This window comes from Haplochromis burtoni, unplaced genomic scaffold (genome assembly GCF_018398535.1).
Source record: "Haplochromis burtoni strain Fernald_Lab_line unplaced genomic scaffold, NCSU_Asbu1 Contig_593, whole genome shotgun sequence".
In the NCBI taxonomy this organism is placed as follows: domain Eukaryota; kingdom Metazoa; phylum Chordata; class Actinopteri; order Cichliformes; family Cichlidae; genus Haplochromis; species Haplochromis burtoni.
Window position 1 is genome coordinate 279,381 of NW_024582954.1, and position 22,409 is coordinate 301,789.

Genomic DNA, 22,409 nt, shown 5'->3' on the forward strand with positions numbered 1-22,409 from the left:
GAGATCATTACAGAACGCCTAGTCCTACTTAAAATCCCATTTATTTTATTTTTTTTATCATCTACTCGAACTAAGGAAAACGTTTGACTAACTCAAAGACAATTTCCACGCCTCCCCTGCCTGACTGCAGAGGCAGTTTTGAATTTAGGAGCGCCAAGATGGCAGCGGCAAACCCTGGCGGCTCTCCGGTGAGTATATATATATTTTTATCTTCAAGTTTGTCTTTTGAAACCTTAATTTTATTTAAATCCGTTGCTCACGTATAAAGATTATGTTATCATGAAATTTCTGTTGACTAAAGGACTGATGAAACTTTGTGCTATGGCCAACAAAGAGCACCAGGTTGGGGTGTCACTTTGAACGAGCTGGGTGTGGGATATGGGGGTAATGCGCAAGCTTATTTATCTTTGGTTAAAAAGTCCCCGAAAATGCAGACAGTCTATGCAAATTCTAACTGATTTCAGCATTCATGGTTTCTGTCAGGCAATATCTTCCTTAAAGTTTTGCAAGGAAACCAAGGTCTCTCATTGAAATTAGCACGTAGAAAGCAACTGAATTGAGACAAGTTTTGCTTTACACAAGTGTAACCCAGAGTAATTTCCTGCACTTATTTCCTGCCATTGAACGCATCACAAATGCATGACTCCAACCACATGACTTTGCTCAGCCAATCGGATGGCATGTAGGTCATAGTAAGCCTGTCCCGGCTTCCTCCCGTCAGATGCGTGGAGGCAAGCCAGGTGACAGAGCTGTTGCAGGTGTGTATTGGCAAACATTTGCTTTTCCCGTTTTAATGCATTTTTTTAACACCAACTAACTTATGCAACTTAGATGCTGATTACTGTGAGCCAGAGCCATAATGTTGTTGTGCACTGAACAGAACGGAATTGGTGAGTTTGAACTTTTAATTGAGCTAGGTTTCATTTGACGTAGACGTGACGTCGACGTAAAGCGCGAAATTTGACTGGCGGTCGGAAGTGAAAAAGATAAGCGCAAAATCACAGACAGACAGTACGCAAAATGCCTATGTCCTGTTGTGTTTACGGATGCTCCAGTAGGTCGACCCGAGAAACTGATAAACGGTATTTTAGGGTACCAAAAATAGCCCAACGAAGAGGAGAAAAATGGAAAATTCTAACCGAAAAACGTAGGAAAAAATGGATTTTAAATTTACGTTTACAGTCGGGAGGAGCAGAGTCTGCCAATGCCCGTGTCTGCAGCGACCACTTCGTCAGAGGTAATGTTATGTTTGCAAACGAACTTATTAGCATTAGGTTGTCGTTAAATTCTCGTTTACTTAGTGCTTTTAAGTTAGTAGTCTAATATTGACTTGATTGGGACTATAGGCTGCCCAAGTGCTTTGGATGACGAAGAGTCGGAGGACTGGGCTCCGACGGTCAATCTCGGCTACGAACGAAAACCCAGATCGGAATCAGTTCTCAAACGAGAGAAAAGAATGAAGCTTAAGGCAGAACAGCATCGATGTGCAGAGGCGATTTTGGATATGCAACAGACGGCTGAGAGCCCGGATTTGAGCCTAGTGACAGTGGAGAACCCCGAACTGCAGCTTCCAGCTGAGAATCCACAACCAGAAGACTTCAGTGTGAATGAGACATTCACTTATCCAGGTAAGATATTGTGCTGAGATGTAAAACAAACAAGAATCATGTCAAAGAGAAAAAGATGCCATTATCTGTAAGGTGTCTCGTTAGACCTCTGAGAATGGTTTACCTTGAAACAAACAACTGTCACTCTAACGAAGTCCTAAGGATGTGGCATGTTTGTTGACGTTAAAGCCGCTACCGCTAACTGTTAGCGTGTTTAAGATAAAGCAATATAAGAACAAACACTCACCCTTGCAAACACCAAACTGTATCCATCACGGAGACGTTTTGTTCCAAGGTTGTGGACCCACCCGCTGACAAAAAAATTGTACGCCTCCAGACTCTTGAAAGCTTTCATTTGCTGCCTAGTGTAGTAAGAAGTCTGGAGGACCAAGTAGTTGGTGATATCCACAGCCTCGATAGTAGGCAAATCCTTTACTTCTGTGGTGTATTCGGACATTTTCAAAGAATACGGATCACGTCCGATATATTTTTTAACTATCTGTTTATATCTCTCCCGAGAAACGGGGTCTAAAGTTGCACAATAGCTGCTCTCCTGACTCTCCACAGTGTCCTCCATGTTTACTTCCGCCCTCCACTCAAAAATCGCGCTGCCTCCGCACGTCATCAGAACCACGTGACCGCAACCCAACTATTGACTGTTTGTATTGCTACCAGCTGACGCTAATCGGCTGCTGCCGGTCCAAACAATTTGATTTTGATTTGACTGATAGTTGTTGAATAACAAATGTTGTGGAGCTACATAGTATGTATGTATGTAGCAGTTGAAATGTTTTCAGTTAAATCCTTATTGGTTAGGAATATTATATTTAACCAATATATTGTTTGTTTATTTATTTATAAATTGTGTACACAGGAACAAGAATAACTTAATGTATTTAGCTTAATTGGCTGACATTTTTGTATTATTCTTGTGATTTCTTATTGGCCTTGTTTATTTAATGCAGGCCAGGTGAACCTTTTTGGGGTATGGAAAAGGATGGCGAGCCAATGAACGGCTAGGAGCAGGACACATTCTGCAATTGACGCTTCCACCGGTTGGGTAGGAAGCTATCAAAGACAACGCTCTGTCCCCATTTTCCAAATACACTGATTTCCGCAATCATACACACCATTCCTTTCATTTATGGACAATAGCGCTTGGACATCTCTCATGGACATTCAGATTAAACTCATGGACTTCAGTGTGGATCAGTGGATTTGATATTAACATGTGGTGTTTATGGGGGAACTGTTTTTGAGAACCTGTGTTGCTTGGTATAAGCCAGATAAATCTGTTTAGTTGTCTTTGTGTACCCTCACTGGGTTTTTGATTAATTGGATAGCTGCAGCAGGAGTGATTATTTAAGTTTTTCTTTTCTTGTTATTCTTTTTTGGGGTTTGGTTAAATACATGGTACCTGCAAAACCATTTTTTGTGTTGTGTGTGTCATGGTCCTGCGGCCATGACTGAGTGACTTTGTGTTTGTGTTCTTTATTGTTATTACTTTCATTATTATTCATGGCTGTTTTGGGATGGTTTGTGTTTTGGGATTTTAGATACTGGGTTTTGGGTTTGTGCTCCCTCTATTGGTCCCTGGTGTCAGTGTTCCCCTGTCTCGTCAGGTTAACCAGGTCCAGCTGTGTCTCCCACCTGTGTGTGATTTCCCAGTGTCTCTCTGTGTACTTATGGTGTGTGTTTTCCTCTGCTCCTCGTCGCGTCGTCTGTGTTCATACCTGGTGTAATCCTCTGCGTGCTCTCCCTGCTGTTCTCCCTTCATGTTCAGGTTTGCCACTCCTCTGTGTAGTTTATCCCAGTTTAGTTCGTCCTTAGTTCTGTTTGCCATCTCCACTTTGTGTTGATATTATCAATAAATCACCCTCACACCTGAATAAGTGCTGCGTTTTGGGTCCTCCTTCCACTCTCCACACGGCCGCTGCCCCGGACCGTGACAGTACGACGCGACCACAACATGGACCCAGCAGCGCTTAACCCGTCCAAGGAGCTACGGGAGAATCTAATCGATGCCACACAGGAGCTCATTGACCTGTGGCTGGAAAACCCGGGTGGCACGTCCCAGCGCGCTATAGAGAGGCGGCTACAGCGTCTGGTGACCGGTCTCCCATGGCTTCTGGGCTCGCTCTGTTCGTGGGAGCAGGAGTTTCTCCTTTTGGACCTTGGTCTTCACCCTCCGTCTGCATTCCCTTTCGAGCAGCCCGATGCGGTGAGTGAGCGGGACGCTTTGGTTTCCCCAGTTTCCGGGACTTTGTTTTCTGGGGCTATTCAGAGCGGGATGGGAGACTGTATGGATCGCTTACCCACCTTCGTGGTGACTGATCCTTCCCAAGTGGGCGTTTACAGACCCTCTGCAAGACTAACAGACTGTGTCTCTGCCACCCCTTCTGAGCCAGGACTTTATCGCCATTCTCCGGCTCAGTTCAGTGCTCGGCCACAAGCTCCCCAGTCAGTAGCTCAGCCGTTAGCCTCCCTGGGGGCGCAATCGCCTGTTCTGCCGCCGCTCCAGTTAGCCACTCAGCCACCACCATCACCGCTAGCATCGCTACAACCCACGGTTCCGGTAATAGCTGAATCACAGTTTTCACACTGTTTTTCCACCGCTGTTTCTAGGCAGGGAGATGAACTGTTACATTACGGACCTGTTCCTCAACAGCTGGCAACACTAGTGACTGTTACTCACTCCGGGGCTTCCCCAGAGGCGGGGTTACTACCCTCAGCTTACTCTGGACCCCTGGTGGCCATGATGCCAGCTGTGAACTGCACCGGGCTGTCACTGCCGGAGCAGGGTCAGTGCTCTGCGCAGCTGCAGCCCCTGTCAGCACATTATTTGTTCAATGTGCCAGAGGCCCACATGCCTACTTTGTTCAGTCCAGCACTTTGTTTCAAATGTGCCAGAGGCCCACATGCCTTGTCAAATCCAGACCACTGCGTTTTGTTTCAAATGTGCCAGAGGCCCACATGCCTACTGGTTTTGTTTCAAATGTGCCAGAGGCCCACATGCCTACTGGTTTTGTTTCAAATGTGCCAGAGGCCCACATGCCTACTGGTTTTGTTTCAAATGTGCCAGAGGCCCACGTGTGCATGTGGGCCACGTGCTGGTTTTGTTTCATGTGCAGGCCAGTGCTCGTTTTGTATGTGCCAGAGGCCCACGTGCCTCCTGGTTTTGTTTCATGTGTGCCAGAGGCCCACGTGCCTCCTAGTTTTGTTTTGTGTGTGCCGGGGGCCCCGGTGCCCGCTCGCTGTTTGCTGGCCCGGGCCTCCGTTTTCCTGCTGGGGGGCCCGAGGAGCCCGTCCAGCCTCCTGTTTCGCCTGCTGGGGGGCCCGAGGAGCCCGTCCAGCCTCCTTTCGCTCTGGCCCGCCCGTCCAGCTCCTGTTCGCGCTGGGGGGCCCGAGGAGCCCGTCCGGCCTCATGCCACACCGGCTGCCACGTCGGCTGGGGGGCCCGAGGAGCCCGTCCGGCCACCTGTGGCTGCTTCTCCACCTGTGGCTGCTTCTCCACCTGTGGCTGCTTGCTCCAGCCTCCTGCAGTACCATCACCTGCAGGCTACCACCTGCTACTGCCACGCCTCAGCCTGAAGCTTCAGCTACAGCTTCATCATCGCCTGGCCCGGCTTCATCCACGCCTGGCCCGGCTTCATCCTCGCCTGATTCTGGTCCAGCTTCATCCTCACCTGGCCCAGCTTCAGCTACAGCTTCATCATCGCCTGGCCCGGCTTCATCCACGCCTGGCCCGGCTTCATCCTCGCCTGATTCTGGTCCAGCTTCATCCTCACCTGGCCCAGCTTCAGCTACAGCTTCTTCATCGCCTGGTCCGGCTGCATCCTCGGCTTCAGCCTCGCCTGGTTCTGGTCCAGCTTCATCCTCGCCTGGCCCGGTTTCATCCTCGCCTGGCCCGGTTTCATCCTCGCCTGGCCCGGCTTCATCCTCGCCTGGCCCGGCTCTCATCCTCGCCTGATTCTGGTCCAGCTTCATCCTCACCTGGCCCAGCTTCAGGTCCAGCTTCATCCTCACCTGGCCCAGCTTCAGCTACAGCGTCAGCTTCGCCTGGCCCAGCTTCAGCATCAGCATCATCAGCATCGTCTGGTCCAGCATCAGCATCATCAGCATCGTCTGGTCCAGCCTTCGTGTCTGCATCATCATCTCCGCCTGCTGCGGTCCCGGCTTCCGTGCCCTCAGCCTCGCCTGGCCCAGCCTCGTTTGGGTCTGGAGCTAAACGGCCTGACTGGCCGCCGTTGCCTTCCGCACGGCCGGCCCCCGGACCGCTACTGGCCGCCGTTGCCTTCCGCACGGCCGGCCCCCGGACCCTCTTCGCCTGAGTGGCCGCCATTGCCTTCCGCACGGCCGGCCTCCTGAACCTTTTGTGCGCCTCCACGGCCTTCTTCCTGGCCGGCCGCCTGAACTGTGTTTTGGACTCTGCTCCCCTGTGAGTTTTTTTTGTGAACATTTGTTTGGGACTCTGGGGCCTTCGTTTTGGTCGTGGCCCGGTCCCTCCGTCCTGGGCCCCCTGCCGCCCGCCCGGGTCTGGTGGTGTGCTTCTGTGGCTGTCAGGGGCCAGCCCTTGAGGGGGGGGTACTGTCATGGTCCTGCGGCCATGACTGAGTGACTTTGTGTTTGTGTTCTTTATTGTTATTACTTTCATTATTATTCATGGCTGTTTTGGGATGGTTTGTGTTTTGGGATTTTAGATACTGGGTTTTGGGTTTGTGCTCCCTCTATTGGTCCCTGGTGTCAGTGTTCCCCTGTCTCGTCAGGTTAACCAGGTCCAGCTGTGTCTCCCACCTGTGTGTGATTTCCCAGTGTCTCTCTGTGTACTTATGGTGTGTGTTTTCCTCTGCTCCTCGTCGCGTCGTCTGTGTTCATACCTGGTGTAATCCTCTGCGTGCTCTCCCTGCTGTTCTCCCTTCATGTTCAGGTTTGCCACTCCTCTGTGTAGTTTATCCCAGTTTAGTTCGTCCTTAGTTCTGTTTGCCATCTCCACTTTGTGTTTGATATTATCAATAAATCACCCTCACACCTGAATAAGTGCTGCGTTTTGGGTCCTCCTTCCACTCTCCACACGGCCGCTGCCCCGGACCGTGACAGTGTGTATTTATTAATTACTGCCCATCAGCTCCAGTGGCGTCCCTAAATCTTCTGATTAATAATAACCATAAAATCACACTAATCCCTAGCCTGTATTAATTCATTAGCGCTACATCAGTGTTACACAAGCCCAGTTCTACTGAATAATATACCAAGCCAAATGTATAGATACTTTATACTGTTATCTGTATCTACAAGAATTCTTCTAAGTCCTGATTTGTATATTGATAACTGACTGTGATTATGCAGAGGATGTTTTGAAGCAGTTTGTGAAAGATTTTGCTTTGATTTATGGTCTTGACTTTGTTGGTTATAATATACATTCTTTAATACACCTAGCTCAAGATGTACGGAAGTTTGGCCCTTTAGACAGCATTTCCTGCTTCCCATTAGAAACCTTCCTTGGTGGAATTTATTTGGATTCTGGAAGCAGATTGGGAAAGGGAAGCGGAAAAGGAGGTAATTATGTTGAAAACACCTTAAAAGCAAAAATTTATTGAGATTATAAGAAAAAAAAAACCTGACAGTTTCTTTAGCAGACCCTTGCTGCTCATCAGGTTCAGATATGATTTCAAAATAGCGCTTTATAACTTGTTGACTTTTAAAAATCTGTTTTAGACTTTTTTTTGATGCCATTATATACATTAATGTTTTTAGTTTGTAGGACTAACCAGTACCCTAAATTATGTGTTTGGATTATTATTTATTTGTGTGTGTATGTTTGTTGTATTTTGTTTGTTTGTTTGTTTTAAGGCCAGTGATCCCGTCGAGCTCTGATGAGGATTGGGACAACACTGCGGAACAGCCAGAGACCTCACCACCATCAGCAATGGAGAATAGACATTCAAGTGAAACTCACTTCCTGAACATCACTCATCCATTTGTTCAGCCGCTACAACCCTCAACTCCTTCACCTGTGGTTTCACAACCAGTTCCAAGACAACTTCTACAAGCCACCAATACGAGCATGTTTGTACGTGTTACAGAGATGGCACGATACCACTTTTTTATCGTCCGATACCGATATCATAAATTTGGATATCTGCCGATACCGATATGAATCCGATATAGTGTTTTTAATCAACAAAACTGTTTTTTAAATATCTTGCTGCATTTTGATTGAAGTTCATACTCAAGTTTAAAACAACAACTACACTAAAGCTATTCTGTTATACCTGTATCAAAAAAAAATTTCATAGTTCAGCAATACTGATCAATCTAATAAACTTAGACCTCACCATCCTCCCTATTCTGGTATTTTAAAGAGTACTTAGCGTAAATATTAAGCAACCTAACTAATAGGGTTCCAACTCCCAGCAACAACAAAAATAAATAAATAAAAAATAGGGAACCACCCCTCACCCACCTCATGATGCTTAATCGACGTAATCAACTTAATTTGATGCAGTGGAAAAAAAATGCACAGAAATAATTATTTTTCAAGAATATTAAATAGATTCAACATCTTTCTTCAACAAATTGCAGACTGCACAGATGGTACCTTCCCAAAGGAAAAAGTACTATAGCTTACTAGGACTGTCAGTTTGATATTTTTCATCAAATTAAAACTTTGGGTGTCAGATAATTATTTATTAAAAGCTCGACATTTTAAATGAGAATAAGAAAGAAAAGTATGTCTTTGTGCCCCCTTTTCCCTGTTAATGCCCTATCGGCCCCCCTGGCTAAACTTTGCTAGATCCGCCCCTGCACAGTTACCAGCCGTCAGCTACGTAGAAAAAGATCGAGTAGAAAGTAATATTAAATACATTCTAACAACAGCTGATCAAGCTTAAACGGCTGCTGTTGTTCACCGCTGGTTTCCTCTTTCTGGTGCAAAGTGGGCCAAAAACAAACCAGAGAGACGGACTCGCGACAGAAAAGCCGATCAGCTGATCATTAAGCAGTTTCAGATTGAAGTAGCAGCCGGAGAGGAGAGGCAGTCGCTCGTTAAGCTTAACGCAGGAATGCTTTACAAACATTCAGAGATGGACTTACACACTTGCTTTACTTCTCTCGGGATAACTTTGTCGGAGATGAAATGCCGGGTTGCTAGCGAAGCTCCACATGCTATCCAGACCACCAGGTCCCGCATGCCACAGCCGCTCTATCACGTGATGCATACTGCTCCGACGTGCTAACGTTCTGAGGTGAGTTACGCGTGTTGCAAGTTTTGTGAGGTGCTTTCGTGATATTTAATGGATCGGATTACATTTTTTATTTTTCTCCGATATCCGATCCAGTAATTTAGGTCAGTATCGGACCGATACCGATACGTAATATCGGATCGGTCCATCTCTAGTTCTAACCCTCCTGGAAGACATTAAGGACACTCAGAGGGTCCACAGTCGAATGCTACAGTCTCTCCTTACACAACGTGATGGACCAGTTGCTGCAGTATTACCCGAGGGTGCTGTATTTCCCATCCGGACAGTAGCAGATGTGGCAGCACTGGAGCAAAAACTGGCAGACCCTGTCTTCCTAAAAGAAGTGGTAAATAATAATGATGTAATAACAATATTCAATGATTAATGCCTCAATCAGTCTGTGTTTCATGCTAGCAGTTATGATCAAGGAAAGTTGCTGTTTGTTCGAACATGGTCAGTGCAATGAAGGAGTGGGAGGAGAGCTGAACAAAAGTTGCTATTTTTGTTAATAAAATAACTTCTCCAAACATTACCTAGTTATAAGTTGTGCCATGCCAAACCCAAAACTTAAGAAATTACTTTTGGTGAATCATTTAGCTCTTTGCATTCACATCAGACAGTGTTTGACTTTGACACCTAACTCTTTCTCAGTCAATTAGCATCAATATTATAGAGCCTAATTACTGTGTAGCTGTGCTTGCTTTCTTTTAGGTGTGACTGATGGTACTACTGTCAGTAAAATTATTGTCCTTGCGTGTCCTAAGGTTGCTGTTGTGGCAGAGATCAGAGGGAGCACTGTTGATGAAGCCACAAGAAGAATGATGGCCTACATTATGGACAATGCTCTTTCCAGGCAATATAACTTCGTTGGGTGCCATGGAAAGCGGGAATTTCGAGGGCTTAAAGTTTTTGAAGTGCTATATGGTAAGTTCATTAGTTGTAAGATATTTTGTTGATGTTTGAATAACGGATGCTCACTACAGCTGCAGTCATTCAGAATCAACTTTTCGTGACTTCCACCTTGTGGGGTCAGGGTATAATTGGCCATTTTTGACATACTTTTGATTTGACCTCTATATTTCACCTTTAAAAACTATTAAGCTTACCTTGTTTAGTATCATTCTTTTTAGTACGTTATTAATACAATAAACCTAAATTCAGGTCTAAATTTTTACTGTAACAACCACTACATGCCTAATGATTCATTTTCAAATTTTGAAATGGAAATAGAATTTGTAAATTATAAAAACCTTTGCACAAGTTTTGCAAACAAGGTTATATGCAACTATTTTTTTTGTCCTCCTTCCACTCTCCACACGGCCGCTGCCCCGGACCGTGACAGTGTGTATTTATTAATTACTGCCCATCAGCTCCAGTGGCGTCCCTAAATCTTCTGATTAATAATAACCATAAAATCACACTAATCCCTAGCCTGTATTAATTCATTAGCGCTACATCAGTGTTACACAAGCCCAGTTGTTCTACTGAATAATATACCAAGCCAAATGTATAGATGCTTTATACTGTTATCTGTATCTATAAGAATTCTTCTAAGTCCTGATTTGTACATTGATAACTGACCGTGATTTTGCAGAGGATGTTTTGAAGCAGTTTGTGAAAGATTTTGCTTTGATTTATGGTCTTGACTTTGTTGGTTATAATATACATTCTTTAATACACCTAGCTCAAGATGTCCGGAAGTTTGGCCCTTTAGACAGCATTTCCTGCTTCCCATTTGAAACCTTCCTGGGTGGAATTTACTTGGATTCTGGAAGCAGATTGGGAAAAGGGAAGCGGAAAAGGAGGTAATTATGTTAAAAACACCTTAAAAGCAAAAATGTATTATTGAGATTATAGGAAACAAAAACAAACTGACAGTTTCTTTAGCAGACCCTTGCTGCTCATCAGGTTCAGATATGATTTCAAAACTTGTTGACTTAAAAATCTGTTTTAGACTTTTTTTGATGCCATTATATACATTAATGTTTTTAGTTTGTAGAACTAACCACTACCCTAAATTATGTGTTTGGATTATTATTTGTGTGTGTGTGTGTGTGTGTGTGTGTGTGTTTGTGTTGTGTATTTTGTTTGTTTGTTTTTTTTAAGACCAGTGATCCTGCCGAGCTCTGATGAGGATTGGGACAACACTGCGGAACAGCCAGAGACCTCACCACCATCAGCAATGGAGAATAGACATTCAAATGAAACTCCCTTCCTGAACATCACTCATCCATTTGTTCAGCCGCTACAACCCTCAACTCCTTCACCTGTGGTTTCACAACCAGTTCCAAGACAACTTCTGCAATCCACCAATACAAGCATGTTTGTATGTGTTCTAACCCTCCTGGAAGACATTAAGGACACTCAGAGGGTGCATAGTCGAATGCTATAGTCTCTCCTTACACAACGTGATGGACCAGTTGCTGCAGTATTACCCGAGGTGCTGTATTTCCCATCCGGACAGTAGCAGATGTGGCAGCACTGGAGCAAAAACTGGCAGACCCTGTCTTCCTAAAAGAAGTGGTAAATAATAATGATGTAATAACAATATTCAACGCTTAATGCCTCAGTCAGTCTGTGTTTCAAGCTAGCATTTATGATCAAGGAAAGTTGCTGTTTGTTCGAACATGGTCAGTGCAATGAAGGAGTGGGAGGAGAGCTGAACAAAAGTTGCTATTTTTGTTAATAAAATAACTTCTCCAAATATTACCTAGTTATAAGTTGTGCCATGCCAAACCCAAAACTTAAGAAATTACTTTTGGTGAATCATTTAGCTCTTTGCATTTGCATCAGACAGTGTTCGACACCTAACTCTTTCTCAGTCAAATAGCATCAATATTATAGAGCCTAATTACTGTGTAGCTGTGCTTGCTTTCTTTTAGGTGTGACTGATGGTACTACTGTCAGTAAAATTATTGTCCTTGTGTGTCCTAAGGTTGCTGTTGTGGCAGAGATCGGAGGGAGAACTGTTGATGAAGCCACAAGAAGAATGATGGCCTTCATTATGGACAATGCTCTTTCCAGGCAATATAACTTTGTTGGGCGCCATGGAAAGCGGGAATTTCGAGGGCTTAAAGTTTTTGAAGTGCTATATGGTAAGTTCATTAGTTGTAAGATATTTTGTTGATGTTTGAATAACAGATGCTCACTACAGCTGTAGTCATTCTTCCAAACAATTTAATCAGTGACTTAATCCTGTGGGGTCCAGGGTATAATTGGCCATTTTTGACTACTTTTGATTTGACCTCTATATTTCACCTTTAAAAACTATTAAGCTTACCTTGTTTAGTATCATTCTTTTTAGTACGTTATTAATACAATAAACCTAAATTCAGGTCTAAATTTTTACTGTAACAACCACTACATGCCTAATGATTCATTTTCAAATTTTGAAATGGAAATAGAATTTGTAAATTATAAAAACCTTTGCACAAGTTTTGCAAACAAGGTTATATGCAACTATTTATCTAAAAATGTAGTATCTATCTATCTAGAACAATCAGGTGCTCTGCATCAAATAAGATACCACACACATTATTTGTGCCACTCCCAAAAAATTGTTTCTGTTCACTGTAATGCAGAGGAGAACCACAGGGAAAAACCCTGCAGGCCTGATAGCAGGGCTTATCCCACTACACTACACACTGAACACACGCCAAACGTCAAAAATCTCTTAACAACTCAAAACTTGCTCGCTCTCTTTCTTTCACTCACTCGCCGGCATCACTCTTAAAACTTTCCCCTCTTCCTAAACAACCAAATGCCACATGTTACCATATAATTTTTTGATTGGTCGACATGGTACGCTTTAACACTAATAGGGAAGGGGTGTTTTTCTTTTTTTCACGCGCAAGCAGAGTGCGTGCTAGCGCTGTCCATAGAAAACACTGTTTTTACTGTTTCTCCTCGCAGTAAATACAGCAGTTTTATTCAGAAATAAAATGTTGCATCTATTTTTTTTTTAATCATAACTCTGGTTTTGATTACAAAATTTAAAATCTGGTATATAAAGGTCCACGCTTTAAATAAAACTTGAAACGGAGACTCGGGGTCGCTACATCTTCTGGTTGCGCCGTCTTAAAGTGGTCATGTAATTGAGATGCACCGGCATGGCCATGAGATTTTAAGCAGTGTCACAGTATAAATGTAAGTATGGAAAAAAAAATTTGCCTGTATTTTTACCAGTGTGATTGGTGACACACTGATGGCCCTATTTTTGATTTACATTAAAATCATTGGCGCCCGCCTGGCACACACCTCAAGAAGTGGAATATGTTTTCTCCTTGGTAGATGTAGCCATTGTTATATTTTACTATTTTGTTTTGTGTTCATTATGAGGTGCTGCAGCATGCAAAAAACTGGTTAACCACTTGCCACTTGTAAATAGCTTTTCTGTTTCCATGAATACTCATGGTCTTCAAAGAGTTCAATGTAGGAGGTCAAACAACTTGAACAGCACAACCTCCAAAAGAACTCCAGTACTATCGCGAATCTGATTTTGTTTGTGAAAATGCCACTATTTCTTTTTATTTTATTTTATTTCTTTCAGGACCAATGGATTGGTGAATGAGTGAGAAGCTGTGGTTTGCTGCATTTGTTTTTCCTTTAAACTGTATAACATTTATTTGTTATTACTTTATGTATACTGTGGACATTTTTGTCAACATGTTCTCCAAACAAAAAAATGTATTATATAAAAAAAACATACTGTTTTAAAAATTCATAGTAATCAGTATTAATAAAAAAGATAAACTGGCTTTGTTGTACAGGTGATTTAAATTATAGCTTACTTTCATTATCCAAAATTCCATCTGGGCAAACACACTTGGGGCCACCATGGAAACTGAGGACAAAAATAGCTGGGTCCCAGGTTGGTAACCCAAGTGGGCCCCAAGTATCAGACCCGCTTCTATCCATCTGGGCCCCATACTCATTTGTTGTCTGGGGCTGATTTGGGACCCATCATTAACCCATCTGGGAAAACACATTTGGGGCCATCATGGAAACTGAGGACAAATGTAGCTGGGTGCCAGGTGGGTAACCCAAGTGGGCCCCAACCATCAGACCTGCTTCTACCCATCTGGGCCCCATACTCATTTGTTGGCTGGGCCTATCCGGGTCCCATTATTAATCCATCTGGGCAAACACATTTGGGGCCACCATGGAAACTGATGACAAAATTAGCTGGACCCCAGTTGGGTTTCCCAAGTGGACCCCAAATATTAGCCCCGCTGCTCCCTATTTGGGCCCCACATATGTGTGTTGACTGGGATACTGCTTTCTCCCATTGTTGATCCAAAAAGATTACTCCTAACTCCTGCTCCCAAGCCCTCCTAATTTTAACCACTTAATGGACATGTAAATCCATAAGTCATTTATATATCAAAGATATAATTGATTTATTTTTGGGACAACAATTCCTCCCACGGTTGGACATTTGGAAGAAGAGGGTAGGAAGAGAAGTGGGCATAAGTGCAATGCCACGCCTGAAAATAACGAAATGGATGGGTAGCCGGATGATTTGTTTCTGAACAGAGATCTGAAAAACTTGGGAAAGTGCCAGCTATATAAAAATCTTTAAAAGTGTTAATACCATGATGTTTCCACTGTACATAAGTACCATCAATGAGACCAGGAGAAAATAGATGGTTCTGTGTGATGGGCATGTGTACTGATGCAGAGATGTACTTAAAATGACCCCTGAATTGTGACCAAATCTTAAGACTAGACTGTACCACGGGGTTTTTTGTGATATGAGAAGGGTTGAGTGGTAGTGGAGAGAACACTAAAGCTTCTAAGGAGGAGGAAGTGCACGACAGTCGCTCCAGTTTACGCCACAGCAATTCTTGAGATTCAAGCCAGTGGGTCAATTTGTGAAAATGAGAGGACCAATAGTAAAATAAAAAGTTAGGCAAGACAAGACCACCATCAAATGTCAGTCTCTGTAATAGTGATTTCCTCACTCTGGGATGTTTCCCTCCTCACAAAAATGATGTAACTAGCTGATCTAACTTTTTGAAAAAAGCTTTAGGCAAAAATACAGGAATACTCTGAAACAGAAATAACAATTGAGGCAAAATGTTCATCTTTACTGAGTTAATCCAATCAATTAGGGACAAAGGTAGTGAATTCCATCTCTGGAAATCTGATTGAATTTGAGTGATCAAAGGGGAGAAATTGGAAGAGTATAAAGAAGACAACAATGCAAAGTAACCAGAGGAAACACCATTTGTGTAGACACTGGCTTGGGGTGACTTGAACAACAATCAAATCCATGAAATGAATCGGTCCTTGAAACCAAATTTTTGTAAGACCGCAAAGAGAAAGCTCCACTCCACGCGATCGAAACCTTTCTCAGCGTCAAATGAAATAACTACTTCTGGATTAATAGTTGAGTGTTGGGAAATAATTACATTCAAAAGCATGCGAACATTAAAGAACAACCTTTAATAAAACCATTCTGTTCATCCGAAATAATAATAGGAAGAACTTTTTCAAGGCAAGTTGCAAAATTTTATCCAAGACTTTAACATCCACATTCAGCAGTGAAATAGGCCTATACGAGGTGCAAGACGTAGGATCCTTACCCTTCTTTAGGAGAACAGTAATTAGTGCTTGAGACAATGTAGGGGGCAATAGACCACATTCTAAAGATTCATTATACACTGAAAGAAGTATTGAGGCTAACTTGTCTATAAATGGTTTTAAAATTTTAACCGAAAACCCATCAGGTCCTGTTGCCTTACTATTGCGCGTGGTTTTGATTGCATGCACAATTTCATCCAACCTAAGAAGGGCATCTAATTGTTCAGCTACAACAGGATCAACAGTTGGCATTGTAAGATAATACAAAAAAGAATGGACCTCAGAGGCATCAGCAGTGAATTCTGATTAATATAGAGAGGAATAATACTTCTTAAACACCTCATTCACTTCCTTTGAATCAGAGACCAAGTTGCCTGCTGCATCCTTAATTTGAGAAATTAATCAAGAAGAAGCCTTACATTTTAACTGATGGTCCAAAAGCCTTCTCGACTTATCACCATGTTCATAATAAGTCGTGCGTGCACAAAGTAAAAGGCACTCAGCATCTGCCGTAGAAAGCAAATCAAATTCGGTCTGCAAGTAAAGTCATCTTTTATAAAAATCAGGGGCGGGACTGGCTACAACCTTTCTATGTCACAAATTTGTGTAGTCAAAGTTTGGACTGGGCTATGAGTTTGATATCAACACTAAGTAGTGCGTGATCGGAAATGACAATTGGATGTTATGTAGATGACAGTACTTTTGGGATAAGGGATAACGGTCCACAAAAAAATAAGCAATACATGAAAAAGACTGATGTACCTGAGAAAAGAAAGAATACGCTCTGTTAGTAGGGTTAGAAAACCTCCAAGGATCTACAAAACCATTCTGAAACATAAACTCTGAAATAGACTTGGACATAGAGGATTGGATCAGGGTCCGAGGATTCGAGCGATCTAAGGTGGGATCAATAACACAGTTTAAGTCACCACCCAATATCAAAAGATGAGTATCAAGAGAAGGGAGACTACTCAAAAGTGCATCTGTAAAACCTGGATTATCAAAATTTGGCGCATACACATTGACTAAAAGGACGGATAGATTGTGCATGGTGCCTACAACAATTAAATATCTCCCGTTTTTGTCTGCTTTATTCTCGAAGGCCGTAAACTGCACCCTTCTGTTTATTAAGCCACCCCCCTGGCTTTTGAATTAAACATTGAATGAAATGCATGTCCCACCCATGGACATCTGATCCTAAGATGATCCCTATTCCGCAAATGGGTCTCTTGCAAAAACATTACATCACTTTTTAGATGGATGTGAGATTATTTTAGATCACTTAATTGGGTTATTCATACCTTTTACTTTCCAAGTTTAAATAGAATACTATTATTGCCTAAGAATTGACCTCTAGTGCTGATCATTGCAGACAGATTAAAAAGAAAATACTTTTTCCTTCACCCCAAGGAAGGAAAAAAGGGGAGAAAAAGCACACTCACACATAAACCAAACAAACCAAAACCACAACAACAGAAGTACAGCCTCAGAATAAAAATAATAATAACACGTCAAACCCTCCCGCCTCCCACCTGCACAGCAAAAGCCTCCATCCCCAAACGATAGCGACAGCAGTGCACACTCCCATGTGGAGCAATCCGAACGAAAACGCTTACAAAACGAACCATGTCAAACTAAAGCTCCAACAGAGTAATTTCCGAATAAATTAGAAGGCAGAAATAAAAAAAATAAATAAAAATTATCCTTTACTGTTAGACAAGCAGAACAAAACAAGTGTTTGGCAGAGTGAAAAACTTAACTCAGCAAAATGACGTTTGAATTTGGATTATTTGCTATTTCAAACAAAAAAATATATGTCCCACTATGTTTTTATTGCGTTGTTATTGTCTTAATATATTCTTTGGCCTCTTCTGGCAAAACATAGTCATGCTGCGATCCCTGATATGTGATCCGTAACCTGGCCAGATAGAGGATCCCAAATCAGACTCCCTGAATGTTTGCATGCACAACGCGCTGTTTTAGCGGTGTGATCAGGTAAGACAGCAATGGTCATATTATTTATCTGTACCCTCTGTAGCTCCCTGGCTTTCTGGAGAATCCTAGTACAGTCCGCGTAATAGTGCAGCTTCACAACCATAGCGCGGGAACATGTTAGGCGTCTCCTTCCCAAGCTGAAATGCCTCCATCAAAAGCATGGACACATCTGTAGTAGACGGTATGTTCTCCTCTGGCACACCAACAATGTGTATATTATTGCGACGAGACCTGGACTCCAAATCTTCGCATTTATTCTCCAATTTGGCCAGCTCTTTTGACATACTTTGGCTTGGAGGTGGACAATATCATCTGTTCATGTAGAGAGGGACTGCTCCATCTCCATAACTGTGCTTCTGAGCCCAGTGAATTCCTGCTGCATGGTTGTTATGTCTGAGGAAAGGTCAGTTTTTAGCTGCTACATGTCAGACCTGATAGTTGTGTCACATCTATCAGGTCCGACATACAGATTCCCTGCAAATGCTGCTGTCAGCTCCTTTTTAAAAAGTGCTGAATTTTCTTCACGACGTTCAGAAAGGAGTTCAGCCTTCGTGAACTTCTCCATATCGCCAAGCGGCGTGTCGGACGGCTCAGGCAGTGGCGAAGTTTTACCACGAGGTGGGGATGCAGTATTAGCAGCAGGCCGCAGGTTCGGCTGAGAGGTGTTTGCATTCTTAATAACTTTTTGCAACAATATAAATGCCAAAAGCAAAAACGATCTTGTCTTGGAATAATATAACACTGTTAATATATTAAAAAAAATGTCAAAATGTGACTGGAAATACTAGATAATAACTAGACTTTGCAAGAGCTGCGCTCAATGCAACCTACTCCATACTCACCTAAACCAGAAGTCCTCGAGGCAGCAGACTTAGCCATCTCCTTTTGATGTGGAGGAATAGTGGCTCTACTCTGAACCCCTCCGCTCTGACTGAACTTTTAACCCTACTGCTAAGGGAGGGCCTATCCATCTTTTGGAAAAATTTCATTTCCATCACTCGCATTCGTGTCCTGATTCTAATAGTGTTAACAAAATGATGAGACCTAGATTCGCAGATTAATGGGCATGGGCATTAATGGCATTAATGCGCTATCTGATGGCAGATGGCTGCATAACATTTACATTTACTGGCATAAGGCATCAATTAAAATTCTAACAATTCGATTAAACAACTAGTATTTCTGGTACCAACTAGTGACAACAACAGCAATTAGTCCACTGGTCAACTAGTTGTGCACATCCCAAGTGTTTACCATTTTAAGCACATAAGTGTAATGGCAAGACAAGAACATGGGCACTTTAGTGAGTTGAGGTGCATGGGCTGAGAGGTTAGGAGTCTCTCAGTTTTCTTATGTACATGAGTCCTAATGTCTTATGAGTTTTCATAATGTCTTAATAATGTACATACTTGTCTTTAGAAGGAATTCATTATTACCTCTTTGGTTATTTTCTAAATAAACAAGTGATTCAAGTGGGATACATTTCTTTTTGGATATCAGGAACATGCGTCAGCCGTAGACTCAGTTTGATCACTACACTGTGAGGAATTTGTGGTTTTTTTAAAAGATTGTTTACACCAAGTAAAACAGTATGCCTGATTCGACCTTTTATTGACCTAATTCGTGAGGTGATCCCCTTTTGCAGATTTGCTAAACTGCACACTTCTTCCATTCTGTCATTGACTTCCCTTATCCAGAAAGCAGACATTTATTGTTTATCGCACTAAGTTGATTTTCAATGGTGATAAAAATGTTCTAGAGATTGCACTTAAAAATAAACAAATTAAAAAAAATGAAAATCAAAACAACAACAACAACAAAAAAACCATACATTTTAAAGTTAGAGTCCTGGAACTTTGTGAATACATTTCACAATAATTTGCTAATTTAGCTAATATTGAGTTACATGTAGAATTCTTAAAGAGAGAGCCAGAGGTGATCATCAAAATAACATTTAACCTCTTTATATCAACTATTAGGAAAACAAAAAACAGATTAAAATCTATTCAGATGTCCATTTATCAAATGTGATAACATGAAGTCAAATAAACCATGTTTGCAAAACATTTATTTGTGCTACATATTTTTCTGTTTTACAGACACTTTTCCATTTTTACAAGATTTGCTCTTCTGCCTTCTTGGTTGAGGGTTAATCATCTTAGTTCTGAATTGGATTAGCTACTACACGACTGACATTTTCTTTGTTCTTTCTTTGTTGTTTTGTTTGTCTTCGTTGAACTTGGAGAAGACAGCATTGTATTAAGCAGCAATCAAAAACAGATGATTCAGTAAAAGATTGTCTTTTTCACTGTTAAGTTGTTAACAGTTAAGTCACAGGTATTATCACATGTAGTACTAAATGCAAGGTTGGTGTCAAGATCTGTACTGGCAGACCGTGTGGAGGGAGGAAGAGGACCCAAAAGCAGACGCTGAGAAAGACGGTACATGAATAACAAAACCAAAAACAACAACTAAGACTGGACTATGACTTTAACTGTGGATTAAACTATGATTTTAACTGTGACTTTGACTCTGACTATGACTGTGACTTCATGGGGGGAACATAAGCAGATGACCTGACAACTAACAGTAAGAGACACAAGACTTAAATACAGGAGGGTAATAGAGGGGAGTGAACACACATGGGGAACCAGCTGCCACAACTGGCCATAATGACACCACAGGGGAAGTATAAACTAAGCACACAGAACATGAAAACAAGACGTTCAAAATAAACAGGAAACATGATGAGATGCAGACATGCCACAAACTTGACAACAAGAACCACACAGACATGAAACATGACAAGGAGAAAAGGATCTAAAAACAAAGGACTAAAACAGCAATCTAGGCATCGGAGAAAATAACTAGATAAGCTAAACTGAAAATAGAGCACAAATGAATAACAAAATACAATGAAACTCAAAAACTCTGAAAGTTACTGTGAAAGTTGGACTAATATGTTCATTTAATTAATACGTTAGAGTACCGTTTTTAATTCTGTCCTAGCTTGTGAAGCTCTTTAGCTTAATAAGCATCAAGGAATGAAGTGCAGCCCTGATGAAGAATATGTAATACTGTTCCTCTAAATAAATAAAAAAAGTGTGCTACATGACATGTGATGATGAGATGAGATAGCCTTTATTTGTCAGTTGCAGGTCTTTTGCCCACAACCGAGGTGACAGACCTTGCCGACCGTACATACAATACACAAACATCACATTGGGGAGACAGGTCAGGCCAGGTAGCGAGGAAAAAAACCATCGAAATGTGTAACACAAAAGGATAATACAGGAATGCACAGGTATCAACACACCATAGCACAATAAACACAGACAAGCAACATGGGAAAGAGTTCCAGTGTGTACATCTGATCTGAGACCGCTGCAATCTTCGACTGCGCCTCCAGCTGATCCGATGTCCACATCAGAGGGGAGGTAAGCGTTGGAGGTGGCGTTGGATCTGGGGTAGGAAGGGTTATGGTCAGTGAGTGCTTATCAGTATCAGTATATGTATTTGTGTGCGTGTCCATAGTTCAGCTGAGACAGTGTCCTTCGCCCTGCCAGGCTAAGTAAACAGTCTTCCAGCCAACCCAGGTGGCCTTGTAGGGAATGGGAAGGAACAGACTCAACACAGTCGTTATCAGACATGTATTTATTTTAAAAGTTTGGGTCTTCAATATCCTACTTCAGGGTCATCCATAAGGTCATTTCTGATTGCAGTAAATGCCACTAAAGCTGCGGCCCATCCCACAAATACAGACGGCTTGTCATTTGTATTTGCAATAAATTCACCACTCAGGAAATGTATACCCATACAAAATACCACAATACACCAAATTAGGAATGGCATCAAATTGCATGTGCACTGGCTGTCAGTTGATGGATGGGCTTGTATAGTGCTTTGAATTATCAGTTTATACAGACTAATCAGTATTCAGTAAAATAAATCACAGTGATGACAATGACAAAAGCCAGTCAAGCAAGCAGCAAAATGAAAAAGTTCAAAGGGTTGACAGTAATATTAGCATTTATGTAGTGATGCAAGTATCTCTTCCATGTTGACAGTGGCTCCATCGATGGGGCTCACTGCTCAGGTACAAGCCAGCATTCTGTGTGGTGACCATATCAGGGGAATAGAAGCTTCCCCGACTGACAATGACTAGGGAAAGGAAACAATATTAGTGCAAACAGCATGGATGTTTACGATCAGTGATGTTTAACAAAGAAATGCCAAAACGAAGCAAGTGGTTGGCAAGTAAGCTCTTTCTTAAGGTAGTGTAAATGTAAATTCTTCCACAGGGTTAAAAAAACAAACAAAAAAAAAAATCAGAAAGCAAAATGCACATTTTTTGACTTTGTGAGAGAAAATAAGATCATTAAATTTTTTCCAGCACAAGCACCAATATAAGGTGGACCTGCCTGCACTTTATATTTCTTGTATGTAGCTTTCTTGTGTCAATTTGTAACCAATGTTCCCTCTAATTTTTCATGTGTCTGAGCGAACACACAAACTCCCTGAGCGGCCCCTTGGACCACTGTGAGCAACAGCAGACGTGTGCACTGTGGTCACGCCAGCATCTAATCCATCCAAGTTACATGGTTTATTAAAATAATCAAATTACAGCATTTACGTTTATGTTAGACGCTTTTAATTAACTGCTTTAGCCCACTTACAATGAAAATTAGAAAAAAAAAATCTTGTTCATGACCTGTGTAGTATGTTAACACTATTGGAAGTAAATATAAAAAATTCCCCACTCGCCCCTGTGGGCGGTCAATCCTTCAAGCTCGGGTCCTCTACCAGAGGCCTGGCAGCTTGAGGGTCCTGCGCAGTAGGATCTGCTGCGCATGGATTTTTTTTTCACATTCTGTCTCTCACAGTTGAAGTGTACCTCTGGTGCAAATTACTGACCTCTGTCATAATTTTAAGTGGGGGAACTTGCACAATCAGTGGCTGACTAAATACTTTTTTGCCCCAC

At 42.2% G+C, this 22,409-nt stretch overlaps 2 long non-coding RNA genes across 2 annotated transcripts; one reads left to right on the plus strand and one right to left on the minus strand.

Annotated features, from left to right (window-relative positions):
- Positions 1 to 793: 793 nt before the first annotated feature.
- Positions 794 to 3,068, minus strand: LOC121812437. Its single transcript, XR_006053055.1, has 2 exons — positions 2,265 to 3,068; positions 794 to 913 (listed from the first exon to the last, which is right to left on the minus strand). It is a non-coding gene; the product is annotated as an uncharacterized LOC121812437 (long non-coding RNA).
- A 3,775-nt stretch (positions 3,069 to 6,843) lies between these two features.
- Positions 6,844 to 13,499, plus strand: LOC102308684. Its single transcript, XR_006053054.1, has 5 exons — positions 6,844 to 7,163; positions 7,458 to 7,684; positions 9,004 to 9,194; positions 9,613 to 9,772; positions 13,398 to 13,499. It is a non-coding gene; the product is annotated as an uncharacterized LOC102308684 (long non-coding RNA).
- Positions 13,500 to 22,409: the final 8,910 nt, after the last annotated feature.